This window comes from Procambarus clarkii, chromosome 3, assembly GCF_040958095.1.
Source record: "Procambarus clarkii isolate CNS0578487 chromosome 3, FALCON_Pclarkii_2.0, whole genome shotgun sequence".
In the NCBI taxonomy this organism is placed as follows: Eukaryota; Metazoa; Arthropoda; class Malacostraca; order Decapoda; family Cambaridae; genus Procambarus; species Procambarus clarkii.
In genome coordinates, this window is record NC_091152.1 from 14,977,739 (window position 1) to 14,987,010 (window position 9,272).

Below are 9,272 nucleotides of genomic sequence, written 5' to 3' on the forward strand. Positions count from 1 at the left end.
GCCTCACTCCCTAGAAGCCTGCCTCACTCCCTGGATGCCTGCCTCACTCCCTGGATGCCTGCCTCACTCCCAGGATGCCTGCCTCACTCCCTGGATGCCTGCCTCACTCCCTAGAAGCCTGCCTCACTCCCTGGATGCCTGCCTCACTCCCTGGATGCCTGCCTCACTCCCTAGAAGCCTGCCTCACTCCCTGGATGCCTGCCTCACTCCCTAGAAGCCTGCCTCACTCCCTGGATGCCTGCCTCACTCCCTGGATGCCTGCCTCACTCCCTGGATGCCTGACTCCCCTCCCCCTGGGCCGCACCTGCGGTCGGCGTGCCCCTGTGAGTCCCGGGAAGAAAAATGGAGTGCAGATCCGTCGATTTATCAAGAGGAAGAAAGGAGGGGGGGTGGTGGTGGGCGTGTACTCTCCTAGTTGTGCTTGCGGGGGTTGAGCTCTGGCTCTTTGGTCCCGGCTCTCAACTGTCAATCAACTGGTGTACAGATTCCTGAGCCTACTTGGCTCTATCATTTCTACATTTGAAACTGTGTATGGAGTCAGCCTCCACCACATCACTGCGTAATGTATTCCATCAATTAACTACTCTGACACTGAAAAAGTTTTTTCTAACGTCCCTGTGGCTCATGTGGGTACTCAGTCTCCACCTGTGTCCCCTTGTTCACGTACCACCCGTGTTAAACAGTTTATCCTTATCTACCCTGTCAATTCTTCTGAGGATTTTGTAGGTAGTGATCATGTATCCCCTTACTCTTCCGTCTTCTAGTGTCGTAAGGTGCATTTCACGCAGCCTTTCCTCGTAACTCATGCCTCTTAGTTCTGGGACTAGCCTAGTGGCATACCTCTGAACTTTTTCCAGCTACGGCTTGTGCTTGACAAGGTACGGGCTCCATGCTGGGGCCGCAAACTCCGGGATTAGTCTTACATATGTGGTATACAAGGTTCTGAATGATTCCTTACACAGGTTCCTGAAGGCAGTTCTGATGTTAGCCAGCCTCGCATATGCCGCAGATGTTATTCTTTTTATGTGGGCTTCAGGAGACAGGTTTGGTGTAAATATCAACTCCTAGATCTTTCTCTCTGTCCGTTTCACGAAGGACTTCATCTTCCTTTCGGTATCCTGTGTCTGGCCTCCTGTTTCCACCGCCTAGTTTCATTACCTTACAATTATTCGGGTTGAGCTTTAATAGCCATTTGTTGGACCATTCATTCAGTTTATCTAGGCCATCTTGTAGTCTCATACTATCTTCCTCCGTCTTAATCCTCCTCATAATTCTTGCATCATCAGGAAACAATGAGAGGAACGAGAAGAGGTGTGGAGAGGCAGGCATACTGTCTCTCCACACCTCTTCTCACTTGAGGTACTCATTTCTCTCCCTCTAGTATATTTTTCTGCTCTCAGGTGATCTGTTATTTCTGTATTATTGTCCTTGTACTCCATGCCCTTGTACTTAGTTTGTCTAGTTTCCTCACCTACCTGACTGATCCACGGATTCCCCCTTTTTCTTTTATTTTGTTCTTTCAGCACCGGGATAAACTTGCCTTCTGCCTCCTGACACGTCTGGGTGATGTAGTCCATCATGTCATGTACACACTTTTCTCTGAGTTTTGTTTCCCATGATATTCTTATTGTAAATTGTCTTATCTCATCATAGTTTTCCCTTCGGTATTCCAGTTTGTGTTTTGATCCTTTCCTTAGGTAGGTAATTCCTAGTTCCACTAGATATTCAAATGTAAGTACACTGTGGTCACTCATAAGGGGTTCTAATTTGATTTTCTTTGACTCATTCATGGTGAATAGCAGACGAAGTCTGGCTGGTTCGTCATATCCTATTTTAGCCATGTGTGGGCTAAAATATTTATTGTTGGCACGTCTAATATATTAGCTCTCTATGTAGCTGTACCTCCAAGTGGTTCTCTATTCCTCCAGTCTATCTTTCCAAGATTGTAGTCACCCATGATTAACAGTATGGATTTCTTCAAGCAGGTAACAGAAGCTATCTTGAGGTTATCTTGAGATGATTTCGGGGCTTTAGTGTCCACGCGGCCCGGTCCTCGACCAGGCCTCCACCCCCAGGAAGCAGCCCGTGACAGCTGACTAACACCCAGGTACCTATTTTACTGCTAGGTAACAGGGGCATAGGGTGAAAGAAACTCAGCCCATTGTTTCTCGCCGGCGCCTGGGATGGAACCCAGAACCACTGGATCACAAATCCAGTGTGCTGTCCGTTCGGCCGACCGGCTCCCTATAATTACTCTATTATATTGATGGTTGCTATGTTATTTTTTATAATACTCCTTGTCTGGTTCTTCTGTCATTTAATAGGGTTATATATTACAACTTCCATTATGTTTGACCCTTCCATTGTCATAGTGCTATGTAGTTTCTGAACCCTTCACAGCCTGGGATGTCCATCTATTCCTAAATCCAGTCCTTCATTATCAGCAGAAACGCTCCTCCTCCTCTTCCTTTCCTCGCTTTCCTTTCTGCATAGCAGTCCTACAGATGCCTTTGTTACGATGCCTGATAGTTTTGTTTTTGTGAGAGCTATTATATCTGGGTTTTATTCTCGCGATCTTTTCCAAAATGCACTTGTTATATTTGTAATCCAATTTATGTTTGTGTACTGAACCTTGAAGCTGACTTTCTTCTGTCCATCATCAATTTACTCTCCCTCTTGCTGGCTATTCCACTGTGTTAGCATGTTGGTGTGTTGTGGTGGGCGTGTTAGTGTGGTGGTGCTAGTGTGGTATTGTGGTGGGCGTGTGTTAGTGTGGTGGTGTGAAGGGGCGAATGTGTTTGAGGTGGGCATAGGGAGGGGGGAGGGGAGGGAGGCTGCAGCCATCCGATCACACTGAAGTGTGACAGAGGACCCGGTTTGCTGTATTTGTTCCCCTTCTCCACCCACAAGGCTGCAAACCCCCAGAATTTAAACTAAATGTACGAGTATCGTCCCTGCCAGCACAACGCCCCCCCCCACACTACACTCCAGTTAGGGTACACCACCATCACCCTAACACCCGCAAGGCAGGGTTCAACATAGCTACTACACCCCTCTACACCCTCTAAGGCTAGGTACACCATTGTCACTACACCTTACCCCAATAAGGCTAGGTACACCATTGTCACTACACCTTACACACCCTCTAAGGTACACTACATCCTCCCTTTACACCCTCTGAAGAAAATACAATTTGAAAAATCGCTGGGAACCAGTGACACTCGACTACACATCGAGTAGACGAAAATAGTCAATAGATGAATAGAATAGATGAATAAATAGAAAATAATCAGGATGCAGATGAAGTCCCACTAACGTGGCTGAAGACATGATGACCAGACCACACACCAGAAGATGAAGGGACGACGATGTTTCGCTCCGTCCTCGTCCATTATCAAGTCGGATGTGATGGTGACGAGGGAGGGACGGGCTCCCATCACAATCGACTTGATAATGGTCCGGGACGGACCGAAACGTCGTCTCTTCATCTTCTAGTGTGTGGTCTGGTCATTGAGAGAAGAATGCTGAACACTTCCAGGATTGATTAAGATTAAGCCACCCAAGAGGTGGCACGGGCATGAATAACCCGTAAGTGGTGTCCCTTTTGAACCATTACCAGTATCAAGAGCTGATACTTGAGATCAGTGGAGGTGCGTCTGCACCCTGCGTGACGGGAGATGTCTCACCCACACTTCCAGGAGATGGGAACAACATGGCGCTGAGCGACGTCCTCCAACAGCCATACCAAATACTCAAATAATAAATAAACAGAGGCTACAGAAACGCAAATAACAATCAAAAGAGAGGTAGACGAGAAGAGGGAGAGTAACCCGCGGTTCGCCAGACCATGCCAGCTGACTCACCACCAAACACAAATGAGCTTGAGGTAAACACAAGAGTAGAGAGGCACTAAGGAGTAGAGTGTGTAGTTTAGGAGTGCTGTGTTTTCTGAGTGTTTCCTGAGTGTTTCCTGAGTGCTCCCTGAGTGTAGTTTAGGAGAGCTGTGTTCCCTGAGTGTTTCCTGAGTGTTCCCTGAGTGTAGTTTAGGAGTGCTGTGTTCCCTGAGTGTAGTTTAGGAGTGTTGTGTTCCCTGAGTGTAGTTTAGGAGAGCAGCAGAGCGCAGAGCGACAGGTCCACTTGCGACCTGTCCATTCACCAAGATACAATGCCAACGAGGAGGCGATTATAAGATCTTTAGCCACGGTCTCGCATGGATCATCTCAGCCCCAAGAACGGGGTCATATTGTTTCCTGAAGTAGACGTGAGCGCTCGCAATAAAGAGATTGACAGTCCTCGGGGGGATGAAGTAGACCCATCAACTCCCGTCTGTTCCATCCTCGGCTCTCACTGGTAAACTGTTGTATCCCTCGGTACACAACCCCGGTAATGACAGCGCAAATACATTGAAAAATGGATATTATCTTGTTTGTTGTTTCTTACTAGTGGAGAGAGAGAGAGAGAGAGAGAGAGAGAGAGAGAGAGAGAGAGAGAGAGTGGAGGTAGGAGTCGTGTGCCAGCATACAGATCTCTCACTGTGGCTGTATGCAGCCTTCACGTGGCTTGCGAGCACACACTAGTGTGTTGGTATGGGAGCGACAGGGGGGGGGGGACACATTAAGGTAAGTGGATGCTGTGTGGTACTGTAATGGCTGCGTACCTGGCTGGGCCGACATAGTAAGCTGTAAGCCAGCTTTACGACTTGTTCACACATTATTGCTCGTAAACCCGCTGCATGTATTATGAGTTTGGGCAGTAATGGCTAGACAGTCATTGGATACGTATTGCCAGTTTACGAACACGTTAATAATCCCTGTGGTATGTACCGGGTGGTGGTCAGACGGCTCAAAACAACCGATTCAACATCAAAGCATTTACGAAACATGTACATCTCTTCTCAGTCACGGCGGCATAGTCAGGATGTATCAGTTTACGAGCTCTGATGCGCTGCCAGATCGTTCTCGTCACAACGGCGTTACTCTTACACATAACCCAGAAGGAACCACAGTAATTTTGATAGTTTTATTTTGACTCGGTAACAATTTAATAAATGCAAAGCTGCCAAGAATGAGGAAAGATGTACAGGTTTCGTAAGTCCATACGTAAATGCTTACTGAACTCTTGGCCCTAGTTATTAAAATAAATAAATAAATAAATAAAAACATATATATATATATATATATATATATATATATATATATATATATATATATATATATATATATATATATATATATATATATATATATATATTGGTGTCACCGAGTTATTGTTTCAAGAATAAAGCGCTAAGACTTCCAAAAGAGCCTTCTATTTCTGAGGAAGATATTCGTCCACAGTGGAAATATTCGTGGACATGTTGCGCCTCCACCTCCTCACTCTCGGGGCAGAAATAAAAGAATTCAATACCTCTCTCTTTTCTCTGGAGGCCAGAAAAACAGTAACAAAATAAAATATGCAACGACCCGCGCATCTATCACCAACTGCCCATTTTTTCTCAGCCTTCCTTCTATTTTATTTCTAGTTGTCGTTAATTATCCAATTTAATACCATGCGATTACCATTAACGTGGTCCTAAGGGTACTTTCCCTTCCTTCCAATGGGTAAGGCTACCCAGAACTCCGGATGCTCTATTCTTGCTTTTTGATTGTGGAAAGACCTGAGTAAATACGGGTTTGTAAACAGAGTTGTTGATTTGCTGAAGAGATTACCGGGTAACATAACAGACGTGGGATCTCTCTATTGTTTCAAGCGTAGGTTGGACATATGTATGAGTGAGTTTGGGTGGATATAGATAAGAGCTGCCACGTACTGGCTAATTGGCCTTATTAATCTCCTCCTCATGTTCATATATCTTATTTAATCTCTTATTCTTCTCTCTAATTCCCTTGTTAGAATTACCCAAGCCCTAGTCCTGTGTTTAAACAGCACAACTTCTATTGGCCTATACGAAGCAGCTCTTATTGATAGCCATCTGAAGTTATTCATATGAACAAATAGTCACATATTTCATATTCCAAATAGTATTTTGTCTATTGTAACCCATGATGCCTGAAGGCAGCTGTGACTCTGACCTGTGGCTCAGTGTTAGTTCCTTGTGTCAGTGTTAGTTCCTTGTCTCAGTGTTAGTTCCTTGTGTCAGTGTTAGTTCCTTGTGTCAGTGTTAGTTCCTTGTGTCAGTGTTAGTTCCTTGTGTCAGTGTTAGTTCCTTGTGTCAGTGTTAGTTCCTTGTGTCAGTGTTAGTTCCTTGTCTCAGTGTTAGTTCCTTGTCTCAGTGTTAGTGCCTTGTGTCAGTGTTAGTTCCTTGTGTCAGTGTTAGTTCCTTGTCTCAGTGTTTGTTCCTTGTCTCAGTGTTAGTTCCTTGTGTCAGTGTAGTTCCTTGTGTCAGTGTTAGTTCCTTGTGTCAGTGTTAGTTCCTTGTCTCAGTGTTAGTTCCTTGTCTCAGTGTTAGTTCCTTGTCTCAGTGTTAGTTCCTTGTCTCAGTGTTAGTTCCTTGTGTCAGTGTTAGTTCCTTGTCTCAGTGTTAGTTCCTTGTCTCAGTGTTTGTTCCTTGTGTCAGTGTTAGTTCCTTGTCTCAGTGTTAGTTCCTTGTGTTAGTGTTAGTTCCTTGTGTCAGTGTTAGTTCCTTGTCTCAGTGTTAGTTCCTTGTGTCAGTGTTAGTTCCTTGTGTCAGTGTTAGTTCCTTGTGTCAGTGTTAGTTCCTTGTCTCAGTGTTAGTTCCTTGTGTCAGTGTTAGTTCCTTGTGTCAGTGTTAGTTCCTTGTCTCAGTGTTAGTTCCTTGTCTCAGTGTTAGTGCCAGGCAGCAATAAGATGAGCTCATCCGCTTTTAATGTATTTTTCTCTGACCGACTGGGAACGAAACGTCTCAGAAGCAGATTGATTAATTTCGTAGGAAACTTGTCTTGACGGCTGCGTGTTCGCTCAGGGAAAAACTACGATGAAGGGAGGCGTGGCCTTCAAGTTAGAGTCAATGTGTGAGCTCTACCCAATTAATATGTGCTAGCCGTTCGCACATATTATATATATATATATAATATAATATAATATGTGTGCGTGTGTGTGAGTATACTGGCAGCAGGTTTTCATTTATACATGTTTCGTTGAATATGACTGCATATTCTGTATTGATTATTGACTTGTTTAGAGCTTCTATCCCTCTGACGAGTGCTCTTGCTTCTTGGTTTAATTGGAGGAGCATTTCTTTGAAAGTCATCTTCGTTCGAGGTGAAGGAAAATAAATAACTGTAGAATGTATTACACGTATTATAAATTTACACAACGTTTCGAGCCTACATGGTTCATCCTCAAGTGATGGGACAGAAGAAGATTAAGATTAAGCCACCCAAGAGAGAGGGTGGGACAGTACAAGGCATATTGCATTTATACCATTAGGGAGGTCAGGTGCAGACCAATACAAATAGGTGAAGAGTAAGGCGTAAGAGTGAAAAGAATAAGGCGAAAAAAGGGTACGAAGCACATACAAAGATTAATCAGGTGTAGTGGGCGAGGCATGTTGAGCAGTGTCTTCTATGTTGGCATCTTCGTGTTCAGGTCTTGTTCTTACTCTCATGGTGGGTAGAGTGAATAGTTCCGTAATTTGGGTATTTATGGTGGATTGTTCCATTTTTATGTGGATTGCTTCAAGAATTTGTAATCATCTTACATCTTGGGTTTCGTCTATTATACAAGTGTTTTTATTCAACATTTCTTTGATTTATTCAATCAAAGATAGCATACACTTCTTTGTATATGTGTATGTGTATTTATGTATGTGTATCATCTTTATTTATGTATGTGTATCTTTGTGTATCATCTGTGTATGCTATCTTTGATTGAATAAATCAAAGAAATGTTGAATAAAAACACTTGTATAATAGACGAAACCCAAGATGTAAGAAGATTGGAAATTCGCCTCACAGAAACCTTCAATATAGAACAAGTTCATGGACGGATAATCTGGTCAAGATTCTAGAGAAAGTGGACTTGAAATGAACCATTAATAACAAAGGGGAAGAAAGACCATATCAACACTCTCAGCAGACTCCTCCATGGAATGGAAAGAATCTAGTCTAAATATAATCATTGTAGGATTACCAGTTAAAAAATCAGCATGTGACTTACAGAGGCTCAAAGCAGTCATAGAACAACAAATGGAAACCATCTCAAGACCTACAACCACTCACATCTTCACAGACGGATCAGTTGATCAAGAAAAAGGTTCTGCTGGGTGCAATAGTTTACACTACCAACCATGAAGCTTACTGGAGCATGAATAGTGGATGCTCAACATTGGTAACAGAATTGTATGCCCTGAAGGAGGCAATAAATTATGGATTTGAGAATAATTTACATGATGTCGTCATTCATACCGACTCTAAATCTTCGCTCCAGGCATTGTTATCCAGCCAGCACAAAGATAATATACAACTCATCAAAGAAACCCTACATACAGGAAAAGAAGCACATAATCTAGGGATGCCAATCACCCTAAATTGGATATTAAGTCACATTGGCGTAAATGGTAATGGAAGGGCAGACTCACTGGCAAAATTTACCACTACTTTACCTGTTATACAGCTTAAAATACTTCTAAGTTTTTTCACATATTAAGGAGCAAATCAAGAAGAAAATACTTCCAGCTAGACTCAGACTTGTTTATAAGTGCCGCTGGGAGGTAATAAATCTAATAATTAAAGTGTCATATCTGTGGAACAGAAGCAGAGGCGCCACTATTGCATTACTGGAATGTGAAGCTACTGAAGCCCTGTGCATCAAACTCAACATTAATCCAACGACAGCAGCTGCATTAGATGCAAATTCCACAGCGACTAGAATGACTAGAAAAGCAGTTGAAGAATGGGACACACTAGTGAACATTCTGCATCTACATCCGCCACCAAGATAACGTTATTAAAAACAAGACTAAAAAACCAGTGCGCTAAAACAGAAGCGAAAAAGAAACAGGGGAAAAAGGAGGAAACACCACCTCCATTTAAAACTTTGACCCAAATATCACAGTAACAAGATTATCGCGAATAACTCAATTACGGGTTCACTATAGCCCGTGCTACATGAACATTTCGTTCTGAGTAGCTAAATCTAAACATGCAACAACATACAGTCCCATCACTTGAGAGTGAACCATGTGGGTTCGAAACGTTGTATAAAATTATAATAAATGTAATACATTCTACAGTTAATAATTCTTTAAGTTTACCTTGAACAAAGATGACATTTGGAGAAATCCTCTTAATTAAATCAAGATGCAAGAGCAC